Consider the following 10,037-nt stretch of genomic DNA (forward strand, 5'->3'; position numbering starts at 1 on the left):
TGAAATATAGCATAGTGCTTTCGCATAGGCCTGCTAAGCCAAGACAAGTTTCGGCTTCACTTGTGTCTCATCGGCATAAACAGAACTTCTGCTCGAACGGGACATCACGTTTGATCAGTCGTTTGATTGAAACACATAGTGTGTTTTAGTTTTAAGGGATTTGCGTCAAGCCGGCGCTAATCTATTCCGACAATGTGTTAGTGTCGGTTTCTGATGAGGCGAAGCCGAAACGCAACATAGTATGAAATAAGGATTTGTGCCCTCCTGTACAAAGACTGGTTTTTACCAACAAATTTTCACCCTAGTGAGAAATTTTGGTTTTTACCAAATTTTCCTCCTTAGGGTGAAATATAGCATAGTGCTTTCGCATAGGCCTGCTAAGCCAAGACAAGTTTCGGCTTCACTTGTGTCTCATCGGCATAAACAGAACTTCTGCTCGAACGGGACATCACGTTTGATCAGTCGTTTGATTGAAACACATAGTGTGTTTTAGTTTTAAGGGATTTGCGTCAAGCCGGCGCTAATCTATTCCGACAATGTGTTAGTGTCGGTTTCTGATGAGGCGAAGCCGAAACGCAACATAGTATGAAATAAGGATTTGTGCCCTCCTGTACAAAGACTGGTTTTTACCAACAAATTTTCACCCTAGTGGTTTTTACCAAATTTTCCTCCTTAGGGTGAAATATAGCATAGTGCTTTCGCATAGGCCTGCTAAGCCAAGACAAGTTTCGGCTTCACTTGTGTCTCATCGGCATAAACAGAACTTCTGCTCGAACGGGACATCACGTTTGATCAGTCGTTTGATTGAAACACATAGTGTGTTTTAGTTTTAAGGGATTTGCGTCAAGCCGGCGCTAATCTATTCCGACAATGTGTTAGTGTCGATTTCTGATGAGGCGAAGCCGAAACGCAACATAGTATGAAATAAGGATTTGTGCCCTCCTGTACAAAGACTGGTTTTTACCAACAAATTTTCACCCTAGTGAGAAATTTTGGTTTTTACCAAATTTTCCTCCTTAGGGTGAAATATAGCATAGTGCTTTCGCATAGGCCTGCTAAGCCAAGACAAGTTTCGGCTTCACTTGTGTCTCATCGGCATAAACAGAACTTCTGCTCGAACGGGACATCACGTTTGATCAGTCGTTTGATTGAAACACATAGTGTGTTTTAGTTTTAAGGGATTTGCGTCAAGCCGGCGCTAATCTATTCCGACAATGTGTTAGTGTCGGTTTCTGATGAGGCGAAGCCGAAACGCAACATAGTATGAAATAAGGATTTGTGCCCTCCTGTACAAAGACTGGTTTTTACCAACAAATTTTCACCCTAGTGAGAAATTTTGGTTTTTACCAAATTTTCCTCCTTAGGGTGAAATATAGCATAGTGCTTTCGCATAGGCCTGCTAAGCCAAGACAAGTTTCGGCTTCACTTGTGTCTCATCGGCATAAACAGAACTTCTGCTCGAACGGGACATCACGTTTGATCAGTCGTTTGATTGAAACACATAGTGTGTTTTAGTTTTAAGGGATTTGCGTCAAGCCGGCGCTAATCTATTCCGACAATGTGTTAGTGTCGGTTTCTGATGAGGCGAAGCCGAAACGCAACATAGTATGGGATCATGAATCAAGCTGTGTTGGTATAATGCAGTAACTATGCTTGGTCTTCAATGCGAAGAAGGCATTGCCTTTTTTGCGTTGGGAAATTGTTTTGGGTATATATATATATATATATATATATATATATATATATATATATATATATATATATATATATATATATATATATATATATATATATATATATATATATATATATATATATATATATATATATATATATATATATATATATATATATATATTTATATATTTATATATATATATATATATATATATATATATATATATATATATATATATATATATATATATATATATATATATATATATATATATATATATATATATATATATATATATATAGCTGACCCGGCAGACGTTGTCCTGCCTATAATTATTTACTGGAAAATACAACGAGGGCAAAAATAGCAATGCTTGTGGATCAAATTTCTATTTAATGACTTATTTTCATTATCAAAGACTCGACTTGAGTTGGAATTTTAATCCGTTTTAACGGTTTTTATGAATAGTGCATTCATACCCATTATTCATCAACCTTTTTAACACTCTACCATTTAAATATATGAAATCAAGTAAAATCATAACGTAAAACTATTTAACAAAAAAGGACTGTCGCGGAAAAAACTAAAACCCAATGACACACCAAAGATATTTTATTAATTATTTCCATTTAATGATAAATTATGCAAACAATTCTAAATTTAAAATGCCGCTGTTGCACTAATAGGTGAATAAATAAAATTTTGATAATTTTCTTTTAGTGTCTATAAATATTCCACAGAAAATAACCAACAAAATAAGGCAAAAATCGAAGAAATTCGTCATGTCGTTCTTAAGTTATGCGATGACGCACGGAAACCATTTCATTTTTATATATAGAGATATCCAGCAAAAGGTGCATATATGAGAAAAACACAATTGCACTAATAGGTGGATTAGAAAATTTCAATATTTGATTTTTATGTCAAAGAACCTTCCACAGAAAATAACCAACAAAATAACGCAAAAATCGAAGAAATCCGTCATGTCGTTCTTGAGTGATGCGATGACACACGGAAACCATTTCATTTTTATATATAGAGATATCCAGCAAAAGGTGCATATATGAGAAAAACACAATTGCACTAATAGGTAGATTAGAAAAATTTCAATATTTGATTTTTATGTCAAAGAACCTTCCACATAAAATAACCAACAAAATAAAGCAGAAATCGTAGAAATCCGTCATGTCGTTCTTGAGTGATGCGATGACACACGGAAACCATTTCATTTTTATATATAGAGATATCCAGCAAAAGGTGCATATATGAGAAAAACACAATTGCACTAATAGGTGAATTAGAAAAATTTCAACATTTGATTTTTATGTCAAAGAACCTTTCACATAAAATAACTAACAAAATATCGCAAAAATCGAAGAAATCGGTCATGTCATTCTTAAGTTATGCGATGGCACACGGAAACCATTTCATTTTTATATATAGAGACATCCAGCAAAAGGTGCATATATGAGAAAAACACAATTGCACTAATAGGTGGATTAGAAAATTTTCAATGTTTGATTTTTATGTCAAAGAAACTTCCACAGAAAATAACCAACAAAATAACGCAAAAATCGAAGAAATCCGTCATGTCGTTCTTGAGTGATGCGATGACACACGGAAACCATTTCATATTTATATATATATATATATATATATATATATATATATATATATATATATATATATATATATATATATATATATATATATATATATATATATATATATATATATATATATATATATATATATATATATATATATATATATATATATATATATATATATATATATATATATTGTTGGTTATTTTCTGTGGAAGGTTCTTTGACATAAAAATCAAACATTGAAAATTTATTTTCTAATCCACCTATTAGTGCAATTATGTTTTTCTCATATATGCACCTTTTGCTGGATGTCTCTATATATAAAAATGAAATGGTTTCCGTATCCCGATCAGAAACACATAACAGAAATATTTCAAGAATTTATCTCACGTTATTACTTGTTATAAATTTCTGTTATTTTAACTACTAATGAGACCAAATTTATAACACAATATGTTACACAAATTGTGTTCTGTTATAATCTTGTTATTTCATTTTGATCGGGATGTCATCGCATAACTTAAGAACGACATGACGAATTTCTTCGATTTTTGCCTTATTTTGTTGGTTATTTTCTGTGGAAGATTTATAGACACTAAAAGAAAATTATCAAAATTTTATTTATTCACCTATTAGTGCAACAGCGGCATTTTAAATTTAGAATTGTTTGCATAATTTATCATTAAATGGAATTAATTAATAATATGTCTTTGGTGTGTCATTGGGTTTTAGTTTTTTCCGCGACAGTCCTTTTTTGTTAAATAGTTTTACGTTATGATTTTACTTGATTTCATATATTTAAATGGTAGAGTGATAAAAAGGTTGATGAATAACGTGTATGAACGCACTATTCATAAAAACCGTTAAAACGGATTAAAATTCCAACTCAAGTCGAGTCTTTGATAATGAAAATAAGTCATTAAGTAGCAATTTGATCCACAAGCATTGCTATTTTTGCCCTCGTTGTATTTTCCAGTAAATAATTATAGGCAGGACAACGTCTGCCGGGTCAGCTATATATATATATATATATATATATATATATATATATATATATATATATATATATATATATATATATATATATATATATATATATATATATATATATATATATATATATATATATATATATATATATATATATATATATATATATATATATATATATATATATATATATATATATATATATATATATATATATATATATATATATATAATATTGTTGAAGATAGTCTTTAACCCATTCCCCACGAGAGTCAAATGAAAAAACATGTGTTTTTTCAGGACTGTTATGATTACGACATGATCAGTGTCATTTAAATTGAAAATTTCATTAAGTTGGGTTAACGCAAATTTAGGATGAAGTCACAGAACTAGTAATAGTAGTAAGACGCCTGGTCTAGAAAATAGGAGTTGAACCTATTTTCCGCATCTACAAATCGCCTACCTTATCAAAAGATTTGAAGCCAACATTCACTTTGTTCGAAAATTCTTTGCAACGGTAAACTTGGATTTAACACTGATATATTCCTATCCATAGAGACAACCTTGACGTTGGTATCGTTCTCCTGATTAGCAAATGCGTGTAAAGTTTCGTTAGACGGGTTTTGGCTATATTTCTACTCATTCCAATTTAGCGTCTTCTACACCTTGTAATCGTGTAGACTAGAATGCGTAGCATGTTCAAGCAGCCCTAAATACTATAAACTCTTGAATATTCATTTTTGTAAGCAGAGAAATTTCTAACTTGTAAATTAATAATAATCAAATTTAGTTCATCAATGCACTATAGTCTTTCTTGCAACAGGCAACATATTTTTTGGGTTTTTTAGTGTCTATTGTCTTAGTTTTGGAATTGTTTTCACTAAGAACTTTTCATAATTACGTTCACTTTCCAGTGACTATCTCAAGTCATCAGGTTTAATACATTTATGCAATAATTTTTAAGCCCCTCCCGAAATAAAATCCTAGCTACGGGCCTGAAACGATTGTTGCACCCAGCTTGTAAGTAAATCATTGATATCTTTATTCACAGCGTATTTCGTTCGTACAAAACTCCATATTTTTTAAAGTTAATAATTCTTTCTTGAAACTACATTTAAATACCTTTCATTTGACCTTTAACAAGTGAAAATCGGTTCATTGGTTCAAAAGCTATGAATTTAAAAAAATCAACTTTTGAAAAATCACGATTTTTTGAGCCCGTCTAACGTGGAAAGCGACGCCCAAATGACGAAATAAAAAATATGTATGTAATATTTTTCGGTAAGGAACGATTCTACCAAATATTGCAGAATTCTGAGAGATCGTAGTTTAACAAATTACATGAAAACCACATTCTAGGATTTATTAAGGTGGCCCGTATATACTGCAAATGACAACATTATTATTCAATTTAATTTTGATGAATCTTGAATCCAGACTAGGTTCAACCTCGCGAAATTGTATGTGTGATTTGACAGCAATCGCTGTTCCCCGCTTGTCATAGTCTACGTTGTATACAATATCAAATCCGTACAATTCTATGTTTTCACTTTCTACCGCCTGCAATAGTATGATATCTAGATCCATCAAATTTACGAATGTCTTTAAACTGTTAACCGTTGTGTGTCCGACGCGGTACCCGGGTACCTGTTTATGTTTCAATTAATTAAATTCCTATGTTTTATCCATAGCTGGAAATTGATATTTTGTGACATCTTAGAATTTCACTAAATCAAGCTTTTGGGTTAATAATATTGTTGATATAGTAAGGGTGGGAGTGAGGAGGGGCTCCTGAATTTTTTTACTACGTAACAGGCCGACGTGGGTACCCGGGTACCCACAAAACTAAAATGCCCAAAACTTAGGTAATATCCAACCGATTTCGATACTTTTGGCCGTTTTGGATTCAGGACCTCATCCACTTTTGGACTTGGTAAAAATGAATCGGCTTACTTCATTTGGTTCCCGGGAATCCGGGTTTCCGGAAGCAGGTTCCAGTGCTGGGGTACTATTTGCGAACTTCAATGGAATACTAGCAATATGAGTATCAAAATTCTTGGAATTGCATCAGTAGGCTGTATCTCGTGGTTTTGGATCCATTTGGTGATTTGACCCCGGAACGGATATTCCGGAGCAGGTTCCCGTGGGGCCGTGAGTGGCCATTCCATTCCAATTCCATTTATCAAATTGCCATAGGGTCCCGTAATAATAAAAACAGACTTCCGAGACAATTTGAAGAGTTTTGATACTCATATCGTTAGGATATTATTAAAATTTACAAATCATATCCTAATACTGGAACATTACTCTGGAAAATCCGGATTACCAAAAACCAGATCCATTATTCCGGTTCTATTGTACAGGATCAGAAAGTGGACGAGTTCCTGAATCCAAAACATCTAAAAGTGCCCAAATCGGTTCAAGGAAACCATAGTTATGAGCATTTAAATTTGTGGGTACCCGGGTACCCTCGTTGACCTGTTAAAGGTGTTTTTTTTTGTTGGACACATAACTGTTAATTTTGTTAGTGTTTGAAATACTGTTCAGGTTAATACTTGCGATGTTATACGACATCAATTTGTTTGTATTTTCACTCATACTGACCATTTCTTCATCTTGCGGCGGGTTTTCTTTGATGATGCGGATGTCATGGAACTATCACTCTCACATGTTGAAAGGTCGTTGTGATCCATCAAAACATCGAATCGATTTCCGGACGCCTGTTCCTCAATGTGTGTGCTTTTTGGTGTGCTTTCACTCTTCTTTCGGCATCTTGGATTACTGAAATTTTCAGCTGATGAAAATTCGGCAAAATTTTGCTGAAATCGGATTACCAAATTTTGGTGTGTTTAAAGGATCATAGTAAAAAGATGGAGATAGGCAATCTTGTATCTGAAGGTTAGCTAGTTTGCGGGTCTCATAGCAATAATCATAAGCCACCAATACCCTCGAGATTCGGCCTGTACTACCGACTCTCTTTGGACACCAGTTGTTGCCATCCCATTCGTCGACTTCTTCTGAACTTGAAGAATAGCCATACTGCAAAATGTCATTTACACAATCGTTTTCACTATGTTGAAACCGCCGCTCTACCATGCCACTTTTACCTTGCCCGTCCCTATAATTCCGACTAAATGCTTCAGTAAAGTGGTTTATATGATCGGCTATGCCTACTATGATTTACAAACCTACGATTGAGCGCTAGGATCACGCCAAGCACTGTCCATTTCTCCATGATAGTTAGAGTGGATCAATGCATCTTCTGAATAGAAGGACTGATCGAGTACGGTGTCGTCCTTATCATCCTCGCGAAAAACGTTGGATTTCAGCTCATTCCTCCTGTTTATCAAGGATCGCACAACAAGTGATTTAAGCGCCACCTCTTACGAGGACTACTTGTCTTGTTCTAGGTTGCTCGACAAGAAACCCAAGCCCATGGAGAGTTGTTTACTAAAATTTGGGGGAAATGCAACGGCATACGCAAAAGCCGAAGGGTACTCCGTCTCGCGGGACGATCTCAAGCAATATCCGAAAAGTTCGCCACTAAACAATCGTACATTTACACCAACTCACGGTTATCATCACTGGCAGAGTTCCTAATAACTATCAAATAATAAGACAGCTTATGAAACCAGAGTGGGGACTGTTTTCCCAAGCAGTCCTACCCAGAGTAAACAACAACAAAAAACTACAAGGAACGAACGCGAAACATGAAGCCCTTCAACTAGACAAACTATCGAAATATAACCTCAAATCACTTTAAATTTTGAACTAGCTATAATTTCTGCCATTTTTCAAGCTTTTGGTCACCCTGCGCATTTAGGCGTTTACTCACAGTCTGTTTTTATTTGCCGACCATCTAACGCTGCTGCAGATGCGCACTCACACCATCTGACGTCGACAACTGCTGGTGCCGCGCTCCTTGCTCCAAATATGACAAGTGCTGTTTCGCTCTTTTTAGCGCTTAGGCTATTGTTGAGGTCCTGGCTGGGATTGACGGTAACTGCTGGTAATGTCGGATCTCCTTTTGGATTTGGAAAGTCATCACTATTTAACATTTTGGATGTGGCGTTCTTGGTGGTTTGACATAATCTGTTTTATTCCTTTTTAAAATCTTAAGAGCTAACCTAGCTAACCTGACTTTACTATTCTATGTACATCAAGATGGGAGGAGTCAGTTACAATTCCTAAGTACATAATTATGTACGGGTAGCTAAAAAGGGAAAACAAATTGATGAATGAGTATGAGTGCATCGGTTACGATCGGTGCTTGTTTATACGCAAGACTGTTTATTTGTCGCCTTAGCATAATAATGACCTAGTGAGAATGTTGCTATAACAAGTGATGTGACCCAGAATGGTTTAACTGGAATGCGCCCATCTGGTTATGCAAGTTGGAATTGAAAACGATCGTTCGAGTAATTTACGATCAGTGGGAAAATATGAGTGTTGCCTCGTTTCAAGTGGCCTGACTAAAGGATATGTTAGATTTGGGTTTTATGACCTGTGACCTGAGAAGGATTCACATTGGTGCATGTAGGGATTGGTTTTTATGACTTGTGGGAATATTTTGTGAAGTTATAATGTAAGTCCGTTACATCATCCCCCTTTTGGTTGAATGCTGTAGCGAAGTGAAATTATTCATGTGAAAGAACTGACTCCCTTACAATTCAAATGAATGTTACAAATATGTTGTGGTTTTATGTTTTAACCGAATTTTAAAGTTTTTCTGAGTGAGGCTCGGAAAAACTTCACCTACTTTCATGGCAATTATTTTTTTGATATCTTCCTTTTTTTGTATAAAAGTTAGGCTCGGTGGATCGAATTTTACTATGTTATACTTTATAATTTTACTATATTATACATTTCTTATATTTTTGCATGAAATTGATAATGTGTTCGTTAGTATTGTGCTTTGTTGCTAGAGTAGCCTAAATAAAATTGCTTTGCTTTTTTTTCATTCTCCTTTAATAAGTTTGTTTTTGTGTACAATGTTTCTTTGTTTAGTTATTTTGTTTTCAATTTCACAATTTGTATCTAGTATTTTTGTAATGGTGTGGTGCCTATATAGAATGGGTTTAATTTTTTTTTCTATTTTCGTTTTTTAAATATACTATATCTCCTATGTTGATTATTAATGGGTTTGTTGGTATGTGTATAATTTCTTGTCTTGAATGTTTATCCTTTTCTAATCTTTGTTTCGCTATTGCGTTTGATTTTTCTAACTTGTATTTTAATTCTGTGCTATATAAGTCTAAATTGTACATTGGTGTTATTGTTGTTGGGTAATTTTCTTGTGGTAATTTTGCTTTGTTGCCAAAAATTAGTTCATATGGAGTGAATTTATGTTCTGAGTGTGGGGTAGTGTTATAAGTAAATGCGTAACATGGTATCCATTCGTCCCAATCGGAATGGTGTTCATTTACGAATAATCGTAGATATTCGTTTAAACATCTATGATTTCTCTCTAATGATCCGATTGGGTGGTATGCTGCAGCGAATGTTTGTTTTATTTGTAGGTATTTACAAATCTGTTCAAGTACTTCGTTTTTATATTCGGTTCCTTGATCTGATTTGAGTTTGAAGTTTTTTTTTTTATATATTAAAAAAATGTTCAAAAACATTCTGAGCAAGAAAAAAATGTTCAAAACCAACAACTGAGGGAACGGGTTTGGGTAGTCAAGGTAGCTAGCTGTTGGTATAGAATTAATGCTCTTCCGCTACGAGGATAATCTGGGCGGCAAACTTCAGACTGTCTA

Source organism: Topomyia yanbarensis, chromosome 1 (genome assembly GCF_030247195.1).
Source record: "Topomyia yanbarensis strain Yona2022 chromosome 1, ASM3024719v1, whole genome shotgun sequence".
In the NCBI taxonomy this organism is placed as follows: Eukaryota; Metazoa; Arthropoda; class Insecta; order Diptera; family Culicidae; genus Topomyia; species Topomyia yanbarensis.